We start from the raw sequence: 23887 nt of genomic DNA, 5'->3' as shown, positions 1-23887 counted from the left end.
CCTGGAGGACTTGGCACAAGCTTTGATGTTGATGCACTTCAGGTCAAGGGAAGTGAAATTTCAGGTGTACTTCTTGTGCCAAATTTGCTGTTCAGAATGAGCCACAGAACATCATGTATGCACTCTCACAGAGTGGAGTCCATCACTGTTAACCTGCTTTTGCAGCCCAACTCAGTGAGAAAAACATAAAATAGATAAAGTGGTGACAAAAGAGGTGTACTCTTGTGTCTGTTGAACATCAAATTTTCAGACCAATAGTGAAGTACGAAATGCTCTTTTATTTCAATAATTAAGATGAGAAGCAGGGACTTAAGGTAAGATGTTGGCTCCACTTGAAGGTGGGACTACTTCATAATTTTTGTGTCTCTAAGATGTATATTGTACTCCCTACATTGAGTTTTATTGGTTTCACTGGGCACCTGGTCATGTCTCAAAGCTGGATGTTTAATGACTGGTACTAATAAAATTTATTGACCAATCAGGATGGCAGAGAAGGCTTGTAATGAGCAAAGGAGGCAGAGAAATCTGAAAAGAATGAGGACAACTGGATGGGATTGGACAGACAATGGCATTATTAGTGTGTGCGGAAGAGTGGAGAACTCCACATATGATGCCACTAAAACCACTTGCCTTGTCCCAACAGTAAGAAATGCCCCAACCAGCCCTTGTGGGTGGGACCTTCAGCAGAAAAAACACAAGTGAGGGGGAATATGCAGCACCTGAGAATGCTCTTCTGGCTGCTGGAACTGGACTGTTGACACCCTAGATACAGAAGTTGTACTACCAGGCATATTTCCTGACCTGCTGCTGTTTTACTTCTGTTGACAGCAGTGGTTGCTGCCACTGGGAGCCTTCAGCATCCTCAAGCAGAATGTGTCCTTTGTTTTGGAAACAAGAAATTAAAAATCCTGCTTTTATTGCTTCATCCTGCACAGCCTCACACAATGTGACAGCGTGATCCCTCCAGGTTTTATAATTTGGGCTCTCTTTTTCAGGGCTTAAGGGGAGAGTGGTGTTATTAATGAGCTCTTCTGTGTGGCTCCTGGGCAGAGGAGAAGGAAAGAATAGGGGCATGTCCTTTTGTATTGCCCAGGCATCAGATACAAATGCTTTGTAATAACAGAAAGGAACAGACAGGGGAGCCCTTGCAAACACATTTAGAAGAGGCTATGGAGGTGATACAGATGCAGGTTTATCTCTGTAGCTTTGGGAGGGAAGGACAATTAGGTGTTTCCATGCATGCCCCTCGCTGCTGCTTTCATTCCTGCATCCTGGGAGCCTTGCTGGGTCTCCAAGTGCCCCTCGAACCCACGTGGCATGTAAGTCCTCAAAAAAAAAAAAAAAGAAGAAAATTACAGTGACCAAGAAGTTGTTTTGCTTTGGTGCTACAGGTTCAGGGAGTCAGTGGGGAAGTTTCACTACTCATCAGTGCTGAATTTGGGCTCCCAACCCTGCCTTGTTAGTCAGGACTGAGGCATTATGGCTCTCAGCTGTGCCTGGGGAGGAGGTATTTTGCTCTTCTCCTCTCAGCTGCCTCCCATGTTGGGTGCTGGAGGGGATCCTGTTGTGTAAAGAGCTTGTTGGAGTGCTCCTGCTCCAGCTCGAGAAGGTGAAGGTGAGTCAGGGGTTTAGTGATTGATAACTCTTATCAGCAAAAAGAGGAATGAGCTTTTTCAGGTATGGTTTTGTGAGTTCTTTGAGGCTTTCTCAATCAACAGAAATGGGATTTAGGTCAAATTAAATTGATGTGTTTGCAATAAGGCAGTGAGCCCATGTCCACTAGCTGAGTCCATCTCTTGAGTGGTGTGCAGTGGTTCTCTCTGATCCTCTCCACTCCTTGAGGCTGTTACCGCTTCTTCTTTTGCCTAAAACACAGGTAATGCCTTACACAGTGTCACAAAGGCTTAATGTTTGTCTCAGGTGCTCAACCCAAAATGAGGCTATGCTCAAACTTAAAATGTTTTTAAATGTAAATTAATATCTCTTAAAACGAATGTTCCTGGTGGTGGCAACATTTGTCAGCCAGAAGTGAAAAGGAGAAGTGAAAGATGAAGACTGTGTTATTTGAAGCCTCACATTATTGCACTTTGAAAGGGTTTATGGTGTTGTGGTTGCTCAGAGAAAAGCAGAGGCAGGACAGCAATAGGCTGTGGGGAGCTCTGTGTGTCTCTGAAGCCCTGCCTTCATTATTATGCAGTGCAAGTGGCTGTTGGCACAAGAACAAATTCCACTGTAAATTATGTGTGATTTACATGAGAAGCTCATTAATTCTCTAACACCGGATTTAGATGGTTTCATTTGTAAAGGGTGTCATTTTAAACACCGCTCAAACATATTTCCTTCTATCTGCTGACTCAGAGTGTGTGCTGAGAGATGATAAACAATAAAGTGTGTATGTGTTCATAAATACATGCACACAGACACACATTAGAAAATGGAATCAATTAGAAGGTATGCTTGGTGTTTAGCAGTGCTGTCTGTGATACACAGATTGGCTGCCTATTTTATAATTCTGCCTGCCTCAATGCTTGTGTATTGTGGACCTTGCAGGGTTTTTTTTGTTTTCCATTTATTGGTGTAGAGGCAAGCCCTTTTAATTTTGATTTTTAGTATTAAACTTGTATCTTAATGCTTGCTCTGTGTTTCTGTTGCCCTCATTTTAAGGGCTTCCCCTTCCTGGACAAGCCTCTGCCCTGGCTTCTGGAGCAGCAAGACTCAGCATGAATGAGCAGTACAGTTCTGTGGCATAAGCAATAAACAGAGTGTCTTTTTTTCTTTTTTGTTGTATGTTCCTGGTTTTTCTCAGCTCTGCTATAACTCAGAAGTTTGGCAAAAGTAATAGTCAGGAGGGGAAAAAAAAAAAAATCCCTCAGTAGAAATACTTTTTTACTGGGGGCTCTGCCTCTTGCTTCAAGACAGACACAGCTGATAGGCACACCCAAAAGTGTCTGTGGTTGCAGCTCATATGTTGAGGCAACGTAGTCCATAGTTTCATTTAATGCTGCTTTTGCATTAAGCAGCATGACCCTTCTGCATTAGCTGAAAGAATTATATGCTCGTTTTCAGCTTGCACTTATTGTTTTAATCCAGCATCTGGAGCTATGTGTTCCCTGATATAGGGCTGATGTCGAAATTTGGACGATGGTGTAAGTGTTTTATCATACGTTCATGTGCTGTTCGGGTTTAAGTTGCAGCTTATAATTATTTTAAATGGGCAGTTGCTCTTTAGAAAATCTCAAGCTTGACGCAAACAATAAATGCAGGACAAGCTGCCAGACTCACCTTTGAAGTCTCTCTGGCCTAAGGAAACTGTTCCTTGACATCTCATTACTTTCCTTTGCTTATTAGAAACAAATGTGGATTTCCTACACGTAGATTAAATATGGCCTGAATTAAGAAAGCTGAGTTAGGCAGAAGCAAAAGAGGAGAAATTATGCCATGCTCCACTGCGGTTTTGTTTATCAGGACATAAGTCTGAATTTATTATTTTTTATGACTTGTAAGTTAGTGCAAGGAAAGAAAAAGGAGCAGTCATTTTTTCCCTATGACAATCAATCTACTGTTTCATACGCATTTAAACAATTTTGCCACAGGGAAAAGAAAAACATGCCTGTCTTAAGTAACCTAAACATCCATGGTGGTTGTTCTTCTGCACGTAGCAGGGCTTTCCTTGCTCAGGGAGAATTTTTTTCTGCTATGTGGAGAAAGTGATTTTGACTCACAGGGTATGGGAAAATGTAGGCAGGGTTTCAGTGGAGGAGGAGGAAAATCCTCCTGTAGCTCTTGTGCTTATGAACAGCATGTATCAGACCTTCCCTGACCTTTTTTTTTTTTTGGGCCCCAAGCTTAAATTTTATGTCATGACCAGTCTGCACCACTTGTTAGGAGTTGATAAACATGTCAGTATTCTTATTTTCAAAAACAATTTTTTCTTCTCCAACAAAACTGCTTGCATTCAAGCTCCTTATCTAATTTTATTAGAGACAAAATCTGCAGGGAGGGTGCAACCAAACCAAGAAACATTGTGCTGTTTTCATTTGTCTTCAACAACTTCTCACAGAATAGCACTGGAACAACATTTCATTTAATGTTACAAGAGTTGCAAAGGTGGGGGCTGTGCTGTGCTGCTCTCCCCACACTTGCTCTATCTTGAACTGGAGATGTGTTGGGAAGGAGGTAGGATGAGAAACACGTGGCTGTGGGTTGCAAACAGACAGAAATCCTATACCCAAACCATTCAGAAATCCTGTACCCAAAGCCAGCACGTGGCAGAATGGGTCACTCTTCAAGTGCTGCCACCCTGCATACTCTGTGTATATAAGCCCCTGAAAATCCTGCGTTGGCTTGATGTTTTTTTTCCTGTAGTGCTTTTCTTTTGAAAATCCAGTGCTTCTGCAGGCATAGGATAGGTTATTCCTAGCTTGGTGTTGCTTTAGCTTGGCTAAACTTTAGGTCTGGAAAAGCATTTTGAAAATATTTCATGGTGTTTTTTTTTTCAGAGGGAGCATGTTTAGGTCAGTTCTGTTTGAACTATCCTAAAATATTTAGTCCCTTCTAGACTGAGAAGGAAGCCTGTGCCTGGTGTAAATCTATGCAAATATTATTGGGGAAAAAAATTTATAGGAACAGATGACACCAGCTGTTAATGGCACTCATTAAGCATCATGTTCTAACACAACGTTATTTTTGAGTATAGATGAGCCCTCAATGAACTCTCCCTTTCCTTTCCCCAAACCCATCATGCAATACTGCCTGTAGTGGAATATTTTAATTCTTTTTAAATTTTAATAAAAAGTTCTGGGTTTTTTTTTTGTTTTTTTTTTTTATTTGTAGTTTAAAATGTAAGCAGAGCACCTAGTGCTTATTTACCTGTGAGGTTGAAAGTGAGAGCACCTTGGTTATAAACAGTTTCTATCTTGAAAAATATACAGGTGTAGGTAGACAAGATGTACAAAAGGTGAGAGAAAAGAATTATCCTTATTTGACAGGTCTACTGAGGCAGAAAGGGAAAACAAAGTTCCCTAGTTTTGTAGACTTACAAGTCTACAGTGTAATCCCATTTGGAGAAACACAGTGGAATTTAGGAGTGAAACTTAGCTCATTTCTCTAAGGGAAAGCTCCAAGAACATTTTTGTAGCTTATGTTCCTGGTACATAAGAGGCCAGGCCAAGTATTTCCAAAAATAAAATGAAACATTCTGCCAGCAGACTCTTCTGTATGTGTGTATATATTCATAAACACACACACATAGATATATCTATCTATATATATATATTAAAACAAGAAAAGTCTTATTACATCTCTTCTATATGAGGATGTTTGGGTTTGGTTTCTTCTTCTTCAAACATGTATGTAGGGAATTTTGTTTCCAACCAAAGCACTGAAAAAAATCAGTAGTTAATGCTATGCAAAATAGAATGAGGCAAGTATGTCACCTGTAATATGACAAGGTATTAACTTCTTAAGTCAAGAAATTTAGCTGGACAGGCTGGAGTTTTAATCTGACTCCTGACTGCTGTATCAAATAAATTTCAGCTAAGTAAGGCAAACGTTTATAATTAATTTCAGAGTGGCTTAATTTTTGCACATTAAGCAAATTGGTATCTTGTTTTAGGCTCTGAAGCAGGGAGGCAACTCAGCATGAGTCTGTGTGTGATTTATTTAACAAGGGACCGGCTTAGGGACTCTGAAGTCACGCTTGGAGTTGAGCTGGTGCCCAGCATTCATGCATTGTGGCATTATCTCTCTCAAATGGCAGCTTCATGGTGAGGCAAACTCAGAAGCTCTAAAACTCAGAAATTCACAGATGAAACTCAAAGTTTATTAGCCTGTCTCTTTTCTTTTTTGTGGTGGTTTGGTGCTGGCATAACTCTAATGACATCAGGCACTTAAGGAGTGACACTGCTGTAATAAAGACCTGGAGACTAATGGTGTTTGCTATACCATTTCTCATCCAGTCTTTGCTGCTAAAAGCTCCCTGTTTGCTTCTGCTCACCCTTTTCACAGTTGAACACACATCAGCTGACCGACAGCAGTTTGTCTTCGGTGCTCAGGATCCCAGTTTATTCTTCCACCCAAGCAGGAGCCAGACCTAGGTCAGCTCGGTTTCTGAGGTCAGACAAAATCTGGTTTATGGCTGTGGGCAGGAGCTCTAACAGTGGTAATGTTAATTCACAAAATGAACGATCTGTTGTTTTAAAGGCCAGGGGAAGCCTAATGCAGCACAGGACAGGCATTGGCCTTTTGGTGGTGCTGTGTACAGTTCTGTATAGCTTATGCTGTTCCTTGTCTTCATTTATCTTCACTGAACTGTGGCCACTGAAGGTGCCACCTTCTTACTGGACCCTCTCCTGCAGTTCATGTCTGGTCTGCCAATGAACAGGTTAATGTTCTATTTCTGAGTTAACGTGTATCTTTAATATTGTTTCCGTTAGGGACTTTCCCAGTGAATTATAAGGAACCTGTGTTTATCTTTAAAGCCTGGTCCCGCTGAAGTTGAGAGAATGATTGTGGAGGAGACACGCTAGTTCTTAAAATGCTACAAATAGTGTTTCATCCCATCTCTCCCCTCCTTTCATGCTTTAAAATCCTTCAGGATCCCTAAGTAGGCACTTTTAAAATCAAAGCATTAAGAAGCAAAAGTGTGGTGCAGAATTATGAGCCAGGTGTTGATCCTGGTAACTCAGGTATGCCATTCCCTCACACACACTCGGCTTTCCTTGTGGCATTTCCCCAGAGAGGACCCTGGCGCTGGACGCAAGCTGAGATCAATCCCCAGCCTGTGGCATCTGTTTGCTGAGGGTTGGAGCTGCTTATTGAGTTGAAGTTGTGTGAACTGAGAAACAGAGACAACGTGATGTTGGGAGCGAGCCTGGATCTTAGGAACACATTGCTTAAGTGACCAGAAACTAAGCTGCTGTCTGTGTGCCAAACCAAAGTTAAAAGCCATGTGGGTTTCAGGACTTTTTTTTTTTAAAAAGAAAACACTTGTTAAAGAATAAGCTGCATTCAGTGATTGATTGCTTGTTGCTCTTGCACAGCTATTTGTACTCTCAGCTTTTACTGAAGCTGTACACCTGAGGCCTTGGATTATAGGGAGCGCAGTATGCATAGCAGAGTGCTGAAAATTTGGCCAAAATACTGATGTCTTGAAGTGCTGAATTGAGGGGCATTACTGGAGGAAGTAGTGCTGCTCTGCTTTATTGGGGCAGACTAAAAGGAGGAGGGATTTTTCTCATAGCAGTTCTTCCCCCTGGCTTTTTCAGAGTTTTGCTTGGGACTCTGTCTGGGGTAGCTTTGAATGTTACATTAAATATTTTAGTTTGCAACTGCAGGTAGGTGCTGTTCCATGTCTGTGGTTTGTACAGAGAAAAATCAGAAAATGAAGGAAAATTTGTTTTTAATTTTTTTTTATGTGATAGGTGGTAGAGGATGGAAGGGGAAGACTTTCCATGTGGAGCAGAGGAGGAAGATGCTGGGTGTTGAAGAGGGCTATGCTTCTATTTTTATATATCCAAGACCTCAACTTTTTATGCAAAGAAAGAGAGAGGATGGTGGGGACAGGCATAATCCTGGGACATCTGGCCCCAGTGAAGCTCTTGTTGGTGATTAGGTCCATCTTGAGATCAGCCTTTCTAGCTAACACATCATTTCTGGGGTTTTGTTCCTACTTTGAATGGTTAACATACAATACGTCTATACATTGTTTTTCTTGCGGCTCATTTTTCCCCTCTCGTGTGATTTGCAGGATTTACACACTTGGTTTGTGTTGATGGTGGTTCTCCTGACAGTTTTTTGTATAGAAAGGTTAAGGCAGCTCTTGGGCTTGCAAAGACAGGAGTATTATGCTTGAGCCCAGCATTAGTCATGCTTAGCTGCTCACATACTAATTTGGCACTAAATCATGACTTCTTTTTTTAACTAAATGCCACCATTTTAGGCAACTCTACTTGTGCAAGTTGCAGTCAAGCTGATGAACCAGTCAAAAATGATGGCACTGCATAGCTTCTCCCTTCCACTTATGCCCATCCTCCAAATGTGGTAGGAGGACTGGAAAACACAGCCAAGTGAACAGAAAATGCAGATTTGCTTTGTGTTTTTACTGGAGCAAGTAGCTTTCCATAGGAGGAAATCTGAAAAATTTAGAATATGCTACTAAAATTTGCATGAGAAGTTCTGCATCTCCTTAAAAGAAGTGGTGTTCTCCTGGCAAAGGTGATTGTGAAGAGTTATGTCGCAGTTGGATTTCTCTTGACACTGAAACTGGATTAAATAGGTAATGTATGTTACCACACTTTTCTTTTTCCTTTTGTCTTTGGAAGATGATCAGGCAGTGCAGAGAACACATGCAGAACCAGAGGAGGTTTTAGCTGTCTCTTGGGCTCAAGCTGTCTTCAGGGAGAAGGTTGTTCATCTTCGTACGGAGGTGGGATCCTTGGCTCTCTCATCTGCAGCTGTCTAGGTACTGTCTCATGCCTTAGGGGAGGTGTGGATTGTGTTTTCTTGTAGTTACATTATTTTGTCATGAGTGTGGTTCTCGGTCTGAGTTTGGTGGAGCTGAATTCCACTGACAGAGCAAACAGTGTGCAAACATTCAGGGCATCTCCTGGCCGACAATTTGATGAAAGAAGTGGGCAGGACTGTATTTACGAGCCATTACCCCTTAGCTATTTTCATGAGCATAATAAAAGGTTTCTTTGATTTTTTTTCATTTTACACTAAGAAGCCCTATCAAGTACAAGAAAATAATCACTTATCAAAATCTGCTACTACAGCCGAGAAGTTAAACCATGGACCTCACTTGTCAGTTTGCTGTGTGGTTTTCTTCAGTGTTTCTCTTTACCCTTTCCATAGCTCAACCTTTTATACATGTGACTGTGATACCCATAGTCAGTTTATGGTATCCAGAAAAACAGCTTACAAGAGTTTGTTTGTTTTTTTAAATGAAATTAGATAAATATGTAAGTGCAGCAAATAACACAGTCTGATTTATGACCATCTTGGGATATCCCCTCCCCGTCTCAGCTCTTCTGCAGTGACAGATGGAAGAAAATATCTTTCCAATTTTAAGAGTTAGTTACAACTGTGCACAAGGACAGGCACCACGTGGACCTCAGTGGGAAGTAGTTTTGATTTCTTAAATGTGGATCATGTTCCAGTCAGCTTCAGAAGAGAGACCCCCCGATTGAGATTTTTAATGAGCTAGGGGAGAGTGTTAAAACTGCCTGCCTATCTACCTATGAACCCTCAGTGTAGAGAGCTAAATCACTGTGAAGTATTAAAAGTAGAAGAGGTTATCTAACTAGGCATTTTCTCTGGTGTAAATGGTATTCATGCATGTGCATATCACTCCTTTCTTCTTAATTTCTCTGTTTTCTTCTAAAGCAGCATGAATGACTATGTTCCCATCAGCAGCCTTGATTAACTTGTCTAGGTAACAGCCTGAAAACAACACAGCAGGCACAATTTCCTTGTGGGTTTGAGCCACTGAAACAAATTCAGTCTCCTTTACATTTCTTCTACCCTAAAGATATTGAAAGGGGAGCATATGTGCAAGAATAAATGTATATGTGCATGGGGATACATTTGTATGTATTTGTTGTACGGGCCAGTAAATGCCTGGGTTGACCTGGGAACCTGAAGGAATACCTGTGAATAGGGTACTTTATAATGAAAATAAATAGAAAGCCTTTGGTGGCGGAACTTAATGGAATTAAGGAAAATATTGGATTCTGGGTGCTGTTTCAAAGTCGTTCAGAATGGAAGTGGCATAATCAATATGTAGCTCTTTGGCTGTTAGCTCTACAGATTTAGCTGAAATCACATTAAATTGAATAGATTTTATTTGTGGCTCGGGCAGTAGGGTTATATTTAACTGAACTCTCTGGAAGTCAGCTATTTGGGAGCTGCCAGCTCTTCACAAAGTGATGCTGTCTGTAGCTGTAGCCTAACAAATCATGATATCATTCTTCTGTCATTACTGATGTGGCTCCTGCTTTATAAACACCAACTAAACACAAAAAGTTCTGGTGGTGTGTGTCCTGTTTGCTCTTCCTAATTTGCCCATTGATTTCTTTCCCCCTCTGGTGTCAGGTGAGCTTTGTTATGCCTTTCCTATTCCAAGACATCTTTGCCAGAAACAATCTCCCTCACATTGATTTGAAAATGTCTGCTGCAAGCAAAATTGCAGGCCAGGGTTTTAGGAAGGTGAGGGTCTGGGCTGAGTTTTCGGCTGTGTGGAGCATCTGACATGAGAGATGTTAGTAGAAACTGCTGTATTTACCAGTGTGGAAAATGACAAGTGTTGGTTTTAAGCTCAATATTCACACAGCCAGTCTGTAATAGAATCTACAGGTAGGACAGCAAAATTATTTTTTTCTATTAACTACCAAAAAAGCTAGTAATAGATTCATTTGAAAAGCCATAGAAGCCAGTATTTCCAATTGCAAAACACTCTGTAAAAAATTATTTTTGTATCTTGCAAAGAAACCACCATACCACACAAACAGAATCCAAATGAAAAACTGTCTTGTGTTCTAGAGATGCTGTCATGAGAAAGGCCTCCTATGTAGCATCTGTTCACACTTCCCACATATTGTGTAAATATATCCACTTCAAGTATTTAATCTTCCCAGAAGTTATGCTTGCCTTTCTTCTCCAAACAAGAAAGCTGGAATCCTCTTCTTCCTTACAAAACGCACCTGTATCTTGGCAAACTACCAGATTAAGGTTGATTGGGTTGGGTTAGTGTGGTGGGGTTTTTTGTTTTGTTTTTGTTTTGTTGTTTTTTTTTGCTAAATGCTCCAGTTTTAAATTTTGCATAAAAGCTGTAAATGTTTCTGAAGCTATGACTGATCTCATTTCCCCCTTGCCCCCATTCCCTAGGAACATTCCTAGTAAGTTACTCAGTCCCTCTCTCTTCTGCACAGGGAGAATTTCAGCCATAAATAAGGCAACACTTGAAATCGTAAATAATGTTTGGACAGCTTGTGCAGAGGGCTTCCCAAAGGGAAGGAATTATTTTGCCGTGGCAGTGTATCGTGGGGCTGTCCCGTGTCGTGCTTGGAAGCCCGTGGTGTTGCTTTGGAGCAGGCTTGTTTCTTGTGCAGAGTGCCTCCAAGTATCTGGAAGCTGGGTGGTGACTCTTGAGAAACTGGCTTTGTGGGATGGCAAAGTAAATCACACTGAGGAGAAGGGGAGAACTAAAGCCACCAAATACTAACTAAGTGCTAAGAATTTCCATGCTAAGGCTGAAAATGCAGCTTTATCTCATGACTTGGTGGGGAAAAAAAAAAAGGCAGGAACATATGTCAATGACAGATTGCCAACCTTAGCGTTTAATTCCGGGCATTTTGTGGGTTTATAGGATTTGCTGACAAAAAGATGAGGGGGAAGGGTTGGATGAGATGCAATTTCCTGAGTGTTCTTCTTGAAGGGGGGAAAAAAAAAAATCTCAACCCATCTTCTTTTATTTGACTATATTGGAAACAGCCTGAACAATCGTAGTTTTTTCATTAGAGTAAATACCTTTGAGTTATGACACTTTTTCTCCTTTAAAAGCAGTTTCCAAAGCATTGGAGAAGTATGCATAATTAAATGCTTTCCTTATTTGAACTTCATTGGGAGGCAGTCTATTTCTTTCTTCGTTTGACACCTCTGTGCTGTGCAGACTCGTGGTCTGTTGAAATGTTCACAAAGATGTGAAGAGCCCCAGTCTGCCTGTTCCATAAAGATGTATAATGAGCAATGTTTTGAGCACCTCTGAGAAGCAAGACAAGCGAGGATATTAAAAACTATGCACTGTATTGCACCCAAGTGTTTATTTAATAGACACTGAGTAGCCAGAGTATATAAAAGTTCTGTGTGCTCTCTTGCTTTGACTTTTTCTGTCTGAATCTGTATCTGCCCATGAAATATCCTTGATCTGAAAGTCTCTAACCTGCTTTTGGCATGGCACCTTGGAACTGTCTTTAGTGACGCAGTAAGAAGTCCTTCTGAACTTTTGGAAATTTCATTTGGATACTCTGAATAAGATATACTGAGTGGACAGCTGGAGGAAGTTATTAAAACTTTGCAGGAAAACCATGAAGCAATTGGAATATAAATTATTTCTCTTTGTTTTTTTCCCTCTCCAGACCAATTCCTGGAGGAAGGAGGTGGGGATTAGAGGACTTTTTTCCCCTTTGGAGGTATGACATGTTTCTCTCTTGACCAAGAAATGGCTTGGGAAAAGGAGAATGCTGTGCATATGAAGGGCTTGAGGCATTTTCAGAAAAGGCACTTGGCTATATTAAAGGCCTTTTGATATTCACAAAGGCCATGTTTGAATGTACATCAATCTGCTGCTGTTTTTCTCATTGAGCTGGAGTACATGGAGGCTTCTTTCAGGGTTGGGTGCTGGTTTGTGAAGTGCTGGGCTGCAGTTTTTTCCCTTTCTGCATCAGCATCTAAGGAGAAGTCAAAGGCCTTATCTTTTGGCTCTGGATTCTGTGTGTGTGTACTTCAGTCAGTCTGTAAGGTTCCCTGGCATTGCAGAAGAAATACATGTAATAGTTTTCCTATTTTTTCATGTCGCTGATGTAAGTCTTTACAGACTGGAACCTCTGTTCTGATTATGGTGGGGCCTTCCTAACGTGAGCAAATTTGATACTGCAGGGTGTGTGTGGGTCTGGGCTGGTTGATGAACCTTGTAAACCCCATGGGTGATACCTCCAGTGGAAATTAAAATACACCTTGAGTCCTTCATGTGCTGAATTTTTCTGAGCTGACAAACTGCTCTAACAAAATTATGTTTTATGTTCTCCATGAGTTATTTGTTCATTTCAGGGTTCATGAAATATAACAGGTGTACAGGCCACTCGGCAGTACTTGTAAAGCCCATGAGCTTGTCTTTGCTGGTTGAAAATCCCCAGTAAAGTGTGGATGTCCATAATAATCTTCACTGATCTGCCATGAAAAGCTTGGGGGAGTTTGCAAAGTTCTCTGGTAAACCAGAAGATCATATAACCACCCACAGCATGCCATTTCTTGCAGTATTCTCTTAGGATGTTAACATGCTGAAATCCATCCCTCTCAGGCTTGTGAGGGTTACAAAGCCTGTGGGGATGGCAAGTGGTGTTTTTAATCCTGCTCTGAGGCTCTGTGGATTTATGTCCTTCTCTGCTCCATTTCATTTGGTTTTGCCAGCAAAGAGTATTTTTTTTCTCAGTAGTCTTTCGTACTGCAGATTGAGTGACTTAAGCTTGGGCTTTGACAAAATGCATCCCTCTGAGCAGGTAGAAACCCTGAATTAATGAGATGGAGCGTATCTCTTATCTGTGTAACAAGTTTGAGCATCACATGTGTCAGTGCAGTACATGCTGCTGGTTCATCCAGCTTCATGGCATATGTGTGAGCAGAGAAGAGAGAAATGTGTGGCTTAGTATTGTCTGTGGGACTTGAAAAAAGGCAGTCAAGAATTATTTGCTTGCTTAGTCCTGTGGCAAACTCACGATGAAAAGTTGAGGGCACTGTTCTGTTTGGCATGCGGTAGGCAGGGCAGTTTGTAGGGTGATTACATACCTGAGTGGTGTAAATATCAAATGGGAAGCTCTCTTTCCAACCTTTCCTGGAGGGTGCTTGTTTTAAAGTCCTGAAGTGCTAAAGACCAGGTCTAAAATCCCTCTTCCCCTGCCTGGGGCAATGGCAAAGTAGCATTTTCACACGGAAGGGTTCCAGTGCTACCTGGGCCACCAGGACAGTGAGATCACAGCAACTCCAACTCTGATTCTCTTTAGGAATATAATGGTTCCTGTGTTCTTTCTGCAGAAACATCTGCCTGAATGTGATCTTTTGCCTAATTAGCAAATGCCCCCTTTTGACCATCAAGGACTGAGTCCAGCCCCTTGCAGTGGGATTCTTTCCCTAAGAGGAACTTACTGAGTTGTCTGGCTTATGTGCATGCACACACACACATGTGTATTTGCATACCTTCTACGCAGTAATTTGTTGTAAACTGCTGCCAGCTTTTGAACTTAGAGGGGAGGATGGAAAGGCCAAGAAAACCAGAACAGCAGAGGGAAAAGCCCACCCTACCTTTCAAGCATCTCAGGTTCTCTTAACAAAACCAGTATGCTTGCAGGGCCCATTTGGCATTAATGCAGCCTTGACTAATATTTTTGCAGCTGGATTGGTGCTAATGAAGACAGCTTTGGCAAGGCCTCCATGCAGAACTCTGTGTTGCTTAATTTCAAGTTCCTGGATTGCCTGAGTGTGGGAAAGCATGTGCAGGGCTATGGCTAAATGATTGTCCCATCCTAGTGCTCTGGGCTAGGCGTCCACTGTAGGTGGTGTTTGAAGACAATGGTATCTCAGGCTTAGGATGGCTATGTGAATCAAGAGATAATAGATGCCTAAAAGTAGCTTGTGGTTTCCCCTGCATGCTGTTGGGGCTGAAATGTGTGGTCTTCCCAGTTAAACAAAAAGATGAGAACGTGCCCATAAGTGTGATGGAAGTCCAGGAGAGCAAGTAATTTTTATTTTGTAGCATTTAAAACAGATGGATAAAACCTAACCAACCTGGTGTAGCTGCAAAGCGTTTCACAGCAGCAGAATTGGGGTTGGATAGCCCAGCAAGCAGGACTGCAGTGGCCCATGTCATGGTTTGGTGATCTTGAAGCCCAGTGCACCCAGGTGTTGTATATGATAGGGCTGGAGCTGCAAGAGGAAGGTGAAGAGTGTGATAGTGCCTCCTGAATGCTCTTCACCTGCTTAGTGTGCAGCTGATAATGCAGCCTTGATCTAAGTGTTCATGTTTGCCCATAAAATTAATTAATTTCTTGATGAAAACAGCAAGCCAGGTACTTTCCTTTTTTTTTCTCCCCACCCTCATTGGTGTCTCTGCAGTGACACCAGCTCATACCAGGAGGTAGTAGAGTGTTTATCTGTAGAAAGAAACAAGGGAAAGAAGAGCTGTTTGTTTGGCTTGCTCTCCATCTCTTGTGTGTCCTGACTTAAGGTTTGTTGTAGGTTACATAGAGGGTTGTGACTTCAAGTTTGCCCCTGAGCCCTGGAAGTGCCACCTGAACTATCTTCCTTAAAGATATTTCTTCTTAAGGATATTGTCTGCCTTTATTTTAGATTCTTTTTCCTTTAAACTCTTTTAAGAGGATTGCACAAATAATGTTTCATGGATTTTTTTTTTTTTTCGTTTGAGGAAATAATGTAAATGTATGCAAGCAGGATGTTATTGTGCAATAGCTGTGATGTGTTTATATAAGGTGGGAGGGCTTGATTTATAACACTGAATATTTAATGGGTATAAGTCTGGGTGTCTGAGATCTCTGCTTCTTTGTGTGAGTTGGCAGATAGAAGGGTGGCAGGTCAGGTTTTTCTGTATGCACCTTGTGGATTTTCATATGCTGGTGTTTTACATCATTATGTCAATTTAATGAGGCAAAAGAAAACATTTTTAATTTGGATTTTGAAAGCATGGGGAATAAGGGAACTTACTGCCCTATTTGCCTGTCCCTGTGTTCTTCCCATTAGTTCATGAAAGCAGCCCCAGCCCCTTGTGCCTGCAGAGCAGTGTGTTCCACTGGACTTTCAGCTCCAGGATATTGCTCACTGGCAGCAGCACTGCATGTACAGGGTGGGGAGGTAGCAAGAATAGCCACTAGGATAAATGACAAGTACAATTTTTTTTATTTTAATTTTTATTTTTTCCTTAAAGGACAATGTATTATGCAGGTGTCTGTAGGTTTCTTTTAGCTGCAGGGGTCTGCAGTGAGATCCATTGAAAAATGTAGAAGGTAGCTGTAAACTACGCATGGGAAGACTCGTATTTATTTATTCACTTTAAACCTGAAGCTGTGTCTGCAAAATCAACATGCTTCTGATCTACAAAAAATCCCCACTGTTCCCAAAGCCAAGTAGAGAATGTGGGGGAACATTCAGGTGCCCAGAGAAGGACTGCTCAGGCAGACTGGCTTTTTTCATGCCCCATTCCTGATGTTGGCATCCAAGGGATGAAAGGCAAATGCATCTTTGAAGTGTCATTTTGGGGACAGGAAAATAACACCACAAAGGAAAAGGTGGAAATTTCTAGTTTATGAAAAAGTGAATTAATGGTTTGTGGTTCTGCCCCCCCGCCCCTCCCCAAATTGAATTAGAGACCAGGTAAATAAGTAAAATGTTGATAATAGGTAAGTTATTGCTTCTGAATGTAAAAACGAATGATTATAGCAGGCACAGTTAGTGATGAAGGACCACATGGTGATTGGTAAGCCTTTGGAACATTAGAGTAATGTGCTCTATCTAAGTAGATAGATGCTTTTTCTGGGCTAATTTTTCCAAGGATGAATTGATGACATACAATCAGGAGATGTCAGAAAAGAAAGCAACCAGCCTTGAATGGCAAAACTCAATTGTTTTAGACACAATTGATAGTGACCAGTATTGGACTCACACTAATGGTTGCTGAATCCATTAGATTGACTTTTTTTGTCAAATCTCAGATTTGGCCTGACAGCAAGCAAGCATTTTCTATCAAAGCATTGCTTTCTTACCCCCCCTCGACTGCCTTCCCTGTTCTTTTTTAGTCATTTGACAATAATTTACTACTTTGCTTAGCTTTTTAGTCAGTTGTCTCCCACTCCGGAAAGCCAGGTTTCTTAAGTGCTTCTATGATGCCAAGTTAATTGCCCGAAAATAAGTGCTTGAAGATGTATCAAGTATTGTCTCATCAGCATTCAGCATCCCTGCCAGAGCATGGAAGGGGGAAGGAAGGCAAAGCCAGGAAGGTTTGAAGAAAAGAGATGGGGAACAAAGGGAAGTGCAGCTGAGTGTGGCCAGGCAGCAAAGCTCTCCCTGGATGTGTCCGAATCCCTGCTGGACTTGCAGGTGGTTGAGTGAAATGCCAGCAGTGCTGCAGTGTGGGCACAGGTGGGGTTGATCTCCACAGCCCCCAAATGAGAGGAGGGACTGTGCTTTTAGGTGGCCTCAGGCTTGACTCTTCCTGAGGCCAAGTTGAGGCGTGTCCCTGCCTATTCAGTGTTACCAGTGCCTCGTTTTCTCTGCCTCTCTGTAGAGCAAGGGAGGAAAAATGGCATTCCTGGCTTGTCATTATGGTGAGGATGATGTCTAGATAAATGAGCAGTCTCAGAGGTATGCCTGAAATGCAAAGATACACAAGAGTGTTGGTGCAAGTTAGAAGTGTGGAGAGCAGAGGAGAAATTACAGCTGGTGCCTCTAAGTCCTCCTTGCTGCTGGTATGTAATGCAGCCAGCACGAGACTGGGTAAAGCACAGCACCTTTTTCTTTTTTCGTGGATAGTATGGGGAGGGAAAAAAGGGGAAAAAGGATACAGCTCTGCAATGAAACAGGTTTGAGGCAAGGCAGGAAGGATTTTATTGGATGAAGTACCCGGCAACCCCATTTAAGTTTGCAAGGGGCTTTGGAGGAGCTGTGCGGATGAGGAGTGAAGACAAATGCCCGACCAACCTGAGAAACAGAGGTTGTGCAGGGACTGAAGTGAAATTTGGGTCCCGCTGAGACCTCCAGTGCTTCAGCTGTGGGTAGGCCTGTGGCTCCTTGAGAAAGCACAAAAATATTGGGGTATGTGGCTGCTCAGCCCTGCTTGTCACCTCGACTTGCATTCCCCAAATGTGGGGAGAGGAAGGGGACTACAACCCTCTCCAGACTAGCCAGCACTGCCAGGGCTTTGCTTTATCCTCCTCTGCCAAATACAGCCAGGGCTGCTCTCTGGGATTTAACAAATCCTCTACTATTTCAGGGCTTGAGGGTATTGGCAGTGCTCTTGATCCCTCCTGCCCCATTCTTCCTCTGACTGCTTATGCTTGAGCGCACTGGACTCTGCATCCCGAGAGATTTCTTACAGTCCTCTCTTTCTGGGACACTGGGCAGATTTTCTCTAATGGTACCCACATTTGTGCCAGCCCCCTTACCTGACCTCAGTGAGTTTCAATACATTTCTGCTCTCCTTTAATGTGAGAGAGCTGCCCTGCTCTGGAGAAGGGAGCAGGGTTTTATTCCGGCTTCTGCATTGTCAGCGGATTTGTTAACTAAGCTTTATATGTAAAACGTTTAATAAGTGTGATGCCAGCGCTTTAGAGAGCCTGCCTTTCACATCCCACTGGCAGGCATTGCAGTCAGAAATACTTGCTCTTGCACTAGAAAATTTGATGGAGGTGTGTGAAAATGTGTGTAGTCTGTATTAGTCACTTTGGAGAGCACACACATTATTTGGAAGCCTTTTCTACTTTTCAGCCCTCATCTTGAGATCAGAAATGTTGCAGTCCTTTACTTGATTAGGCAGGACTGAAAGTAAATGATTGCAGTTAAAAAGCACTCTGAAAATTACTTAATATTGCTTTAATAAGAGCTCTCCATCTACATTTGTGCCTTTTGTCAGATGCGCAACCCTCGATTAAAGCCTTGGTCGTTCTTTACCAGTCACCTGTGAATGTTGCCCCATTTATCACCTGTGTTGCTGAAGGACCTTTTGCTGCTGTGTCTGTGCAGCTCTTCCACGTCTCATTCACCAAACAGGTTGGGGCTGGCAATAACCAGGTAAGGAGTGTAATGAGCCAGAGAGAGCCCAGCATGCCTGGTGAGTAGATTCAGCTGCATCCTAGGTGATAAATTCTCACTTACGCCTTGGTCGGTGCTCACACAGTAATGTCAGCTCAGTAACAGCTCTTCAGGATGCCAAGGTGGATTTTACTTCTATAATGAATGAGAATTTTATTGTTGTTTCTAGCAGAAAAGAAGTTTAGTGATAGTCCAGTTCTCAGCCTCATGAGAATCAGAAATGATGCAAGAAATATCGCGGCATTCCTCAGCACACATTTGATCCATCAATCACCCAGACAAAGCGTGCACTCCTAAGCCATTAAAGTGTGACATCTTCTTCTCAGACTTGTGAGTTTACTGACTTTAAAGCAGCAAGTCAATTAGGAAGCCAAACCTAGGCTGGAAGGGGAAGTAAAAACACTATTAAAATACTAACTTGACATGCACAGGTTTGTTTGATAGGCTAACAGACTGCTAATATTTAATTTAAAAAACCTGGATGCTGTCCAAAGCAAACTTATGAATAGTATAAGTCATATTAAAGCAAACTTTCATTAAGCACCAGCTTTCTCATAATTAGTTTCAGCAGAATGATATAGTTTCAGAGAAACTATGGCATTTCTTTATTTAGGTAACAGAGTTTTCGGCTAAAGGTTATTTCCAGAGTGTTCCTCGTCATGTGGTGTGATGAATTAAATGGGGGATGGAAAAATCCAGAAGAAAACCTGGGCCAGGAGTCCCCTGCTCCTGTTTACTTCCTGACAGTCCCTTGAACATGAACATTGCAATAAAATTTACGCTCTGTGAGCAGTCACGGGGGTTAGTTCGGGGAGGGAATGTGCCGGTCACAGTGCTCTGCTGGAAATGCCACTGTTAGTTACCCACTCAAGGACTGGGCAGGAAGGAAACTACAAAGAAATGCAGCATTGAGTGGTTCTGAAATGAGATTTTCTGCTTAAATGGCAGACCAAGGTAGTCAAATGAGTATACTGGCAATAAAGATTTGACTGACGTGTGAGATGCTTGCAGCCCTTGCATGCTCGCACCCTGTCTTGTTGTGTTGCTGTGACTGAAGTGGATCATATGTGTCCCTGCCACTGAAAGTCATAAAGTTTTGTTTCCAGAGATTTTGGACTGGTGTAGGATGTATGCTTTTGCCTCCCCTTTCATTAATTGTATCAAGTTAATTGCTTATGAGGGGAGGAACATACATAGAAATATCCAAAGGGAGCTAAGAGCCCAAATTCTCTTGCTCAAGCTGTCCTTGATTCTTTAAATAGAAATACACATGTGCAAAACTGCAAAATGCATCCCAATATAATTAGACATTATGATGTGTAATTAGTGGCACTTTTCATTATTATTATTATTTTGAAGCTTTTGTACTTTCACAGTAGTCCTAGCATTTGACCTAGTAAAACCTTCTGCAATAATCAGGAGCGAGGGAGGATTTTTTTTTTTTTTCCTACTCTTTAGCGTGTGTTTGTTTTCAATATCCATGCCTTAGAAGCTGTAATATGCATGTGTGACAAGTGTTTGTATTTTCTGGTTGAGGGGGATGAGTTGTGGGAGATAAAGGCATCAGCAAGAAGCACCGAAGGTGGCCCTGGACACGAGTCCTGCAGCTGCTCCTCAGAGGCATGGGAGTTCATGTTCCTGACAGCTTCCCCTCCAAGGTCTTCAGATTGGCTCTTAATTGGCAAGCTCATTAGCAGGCTCACTAACAGGAGGGAGAGCGAGCCAAATTTGTATTCTGTCAGCACTTGCTGTGAGGAGTCAGTAATCAAACAGCTTTTTTAGTGTCCTTCTTGGTGTCTGCTTCTAATGGCTCAGGTTTGTAGGTCTGCTATAAACCCCAATAAATATAACAGCCATTAATAACTGATTGACCAAAGGGATTTATGTAATCATGGGATTACAGCTGCTAATTCCTTCCTGCAGTCATGTTTCTGCATTTCATTGATTGGGGAGCTGGCTGTAACACTGATTTAAACTAATGGCATGACAACGCAAGGGTGGCTTTAGTGCCACTTGGATGCCAAGAGGTTGCTTGGGTGGGGAGTGATGCTTAGGCTAGTTTCACAGAGCTGGAAGAGGGAGATGGGAAATGACTGTATGTCCTGGAGGGCAGTTCTTCCAGGAATTGCAGCCAGCTCACTTAGTGATGATCTCGGAGGAGGCGGTCATGTGAGGCTGGAGTAAGCTACCTCCTGCTCCCATGACTATCCTGCATGTCTCCCCACTGTGTGTCACCAGCTGGCCAACTCATTAGGCTGTGTCTCTGTGCCCTTCCCCTAACTGGTGTGTAGTGGTGGCACTGTCTAATAATGCCAGCTATCAGCTTTTCTGTGTATTTAAAACTCATGTTCTTAGAACCCTGTCAAATCTCTTCCAGAAATTGCTAAGGAGTGTTTCCTCTGAGGGTACTGCCTGGGTGTCTTTCCTAACTGTTCAGGTCACTTGCTTGAAATTTGGCCCAAATTTTTCTCTTGAAAACAAAATTTACTTTTTTTTTTCCCCCAGATGTAACTGAAATGAATGTGGGTGTCAGGAAGGTTTGGCTTGCTGTGAGCACAGGATGCTCCTGAACTAGTAAGGTGTAGAAATACTCCAGGTTGCAGAGGTGCTGTGGATAGGAATAGCCATTGTAAGGCAGCTCTTACTGGGCTGGCTTTTTGCTATCTGCTAGAAAGCTGCAACTTGAGGTAAAGCGATGAAACCTGAACCTATGAAAATGTGTGTCAGCTCATCAGTGCTTTTAAGTAGGCTATGGGAAGTGCCTCTAATGAACCATCTCTTTTCCATCTTAAAGTAAATGAAATTAAGCTGAAAAAAAGCGCTGAATAGAAAGCATCAGATGGCAGTGGTAGACAGTCGGTGTTTGTAATGTGAAATGTGCTCTTGATTCCCAAGGCATAAGATGCAGGTGGTGCCACGTGTGCGATGCCTTTGAACGCCAAATGCGCCAGCTACATCTGAAAGGTATCAAACCCAAAATCTGAGCAGCGGTGAGTGGTTATCAGCTCTGTCAGGCAAAATCCTCTGTGAAAAGTGGCTGCTGGTAGAAAAACAGACAATATGCAGAGATGAAATGCTTTTCATCTGTGTTTCTGAACTGGATATTTTCCCCCAAGCTTAAATTATTTTTTGTCTTTTTTTTTTTTTTTTTCTTTTTCTCTCTCAGAAAAGCAGCACTGACAGTCACATAGTTACTGTGAATATGAAGAAAAGAAATAAAAAGTAGAAGTAAGCTTGCTGGGTTGATGCCCTTGGTCTCTTGTGTAGTGGTGCACAGAGCAGAGCTTTTTGTAAAGGCTGTGGATGATTTTCTGCTGCACCCTTCCATCCAACAGCAGAAACAATTCCCGAAGGTGTTAGGCACAAGTCTTTGCCATCCACCTCTGGGAACAATAACCCTGTTGTGCTGTTCTGGTAGGCTTCAAGAAATAAGGCCTTTCTAAGAACAGGGGTTTCTAGGCAAGCTGTTGCCATTTCTGCATCCACCCTATTCCAGGACAATGGTCTTCTCTGCTCAGGCTTGGTGCACGGGTGGGCACAGCCAAGGGAAAACTGTCCTTCCCCAGAGGGAATCCCACTTTTTCTTAGCAGCTTCAGGTGTTTCTGCCTTCCTAGGGCTTAGTTGGTATAAAAAATAATACCATAACTCTGTGTGCCTATTAATTTCTGTCTACTTTGTTGTTGTTGTTGTTGTTTTGTTTATTATTATTTTTTTCTTTACCAGCGGCTCAGAACTGAGTGTTATGACTTAAATGTTGTATCTGGGCTCCCTTTCAGGGGACAGCATGAATGAGCAGCAGATGCTGGATTAATGTCTTGTCCTAATCTCCTTTTATTTGCAAATATCCAGTTTCTTGCAGATGGCTCTGAACAACAAAAAGCATACACAGCCAGCCTCTGGGGAAAATTAGGTTATTTGTGGGCACTGCTGTCTGCACTATAATCCCTGCTGGCAACTTCTTCTTTTGTCACTGGAGCAAGGGTTCAGTGGCACTTCGAAGGCACAGCAAGGTGGTGTTGGGAGCAGCATCCCTTTAGGCTCTGCAGCAGAGGGCTGGAAAGAGAAGAGGACTTTCTCTTCTTAGAAAGCAGGTGGTTGCATTTGTTTCTTCTGATCACCCTTTCACCAGTGCCTTGGGAAGGGACTCAGGACAGCCACCTATTGTGAGCTTCTCTCCTTACAGCACGAGATGTCCTTCTGTGGCCATGGGCTGACTGGAGCTAATTTTAAGACAGACTGTCAGTTCTCCATCTCTCCTGTCCCTAAGCTTAGCTGATGTGCAGCAAGGTAGTGCTCATTTCTGACTGAACTCTCAACTTGTCAAAGTTTGACAAAAAGGATCAAATTTGATGTGACGAATTAAGGGCAGGGCTGGGCAATAACTGCTGTCACGAAAGGTGGAGGAAAAAGCTGTTTATTAGGAGATAACTAATCATGAAAATCAAATTATCAGATTCATCTTTGTGATTTGGCTGTGTATCAAATACTGACAACAGAAAAATGCAAGAATCTTCCCTTAAAAAGTAGGTGGTGCAGCAGAAGTGAGCCTGAGGTACTGTGTGAGAGCAGGGGTACAAGGTGGTACTGAAAAATTTGTCACCACTAACTATACAGCAAAGAGATTGACATCTACAGTACAATGTCACATTTTTAGCCCAAAGTGGAATGCTTTTTGACACTAAGAAGGCAGGAAATTGCAGAAGATAATTAGCTCCCAATGATGTATCACTGAGGTACATGAGGTAGCTTGCTGGATGCTGCCAAGGTAATCTAGAAATCAGCCTGAGGTTTTTTTTATTTATTCTCTTTTTTTAAGATGAATTTTTGTGGGTTTATGTTATATATGGGTTATAAAGATCATCTCTCTTTTTATCTCTTTGGTGGCACTGGCTGGGGTTTCCAGCTCTACCAGCAAGCGAGTCCCAGGGGCATTGGAGCTCTTGGACCAATGCATGAAGGTGAGCTCTGAGCAGAAAATGGCTGCAGGCACTTCAGGAGGGAATCTGATGTCTTTACCTTCAGAGAAGACAGAGCCCCTCACACCTTTAGTTTGTGGCTGCATGTCTGTCAGGACTGGTAGCTCCACTAAAAGTAGTTGAAAATTAGGTTTTTCCATCACTTAAACACCTTTAAAGGTGGGGTGAGTTAGGAAGATTTATTCTGTATCAGTTTAAAGCATATTAAAAGTCTATGAAGTACAAACATACTAGTACTGTGAATTGCATTTATAATTCTAGTGTGAGACCTACTTTTCATCAAGTCTATCATGGCAGCAATAGCAGTGAAGCTGTGGCGGGA

At 42.2% G+C, this 23887-nt stretch overlaps 1 protein-coding gene across 48 annotated transcripts in view; it reads left to right on the top strand.

The window, feature by feature from the left end:
• ADGRL3 (adhesion G protein-coupled receptor L3) overlaps positions 1 to 23887 on the top strand; it is a 487487-nt gene that overhangs the window by 122979 nt on the left and 340621 nt on the right. For 34 of the 48 annotated variants that reach the window (XM_086888938.1, XM_086888937.1, XM_086888933.1 and 31 more), the window contains exon 3: positions 12135 to 12188. The exons of 9 other annotated variants lie outside the window; for them this stretch is intronic. The gene's annotated coding sequence lies outside the window, so the exon portion shown is untranslated. Of the gene's footprint in view, positions 1 to 1389; positions 1616 to 8321; positions 8462 to 12134; positions 12189 to 18409; positions 18568 to 23887 lie in introns of those variants that run through there. 5 more of the 48 variants (XM_086888928.1, XM_086888918.1, XM_086888919.1 and 2 more) reach the window with 4 other exon arrangements.

The sequence above is a fragment of the Cyanistes caeruleus genome, chromosome 5 (assembly GCF_971803275.1).
Source record: "Cyanistes caeruleus chromosome 5, bCyaCae1.hap1.1, whole genome shotgun sequence".
NCBI lineage: Eukaryota > Metazoa > Chordata > Aves > Passeriformes > Paridae > Cyanistes > Cyanistes caeruleus.
The sequence above is the reverse complement of the archived record's forward strand: the minus strand, read 5'-3'. Positions and strand labels throughout refer to the sequence as shown.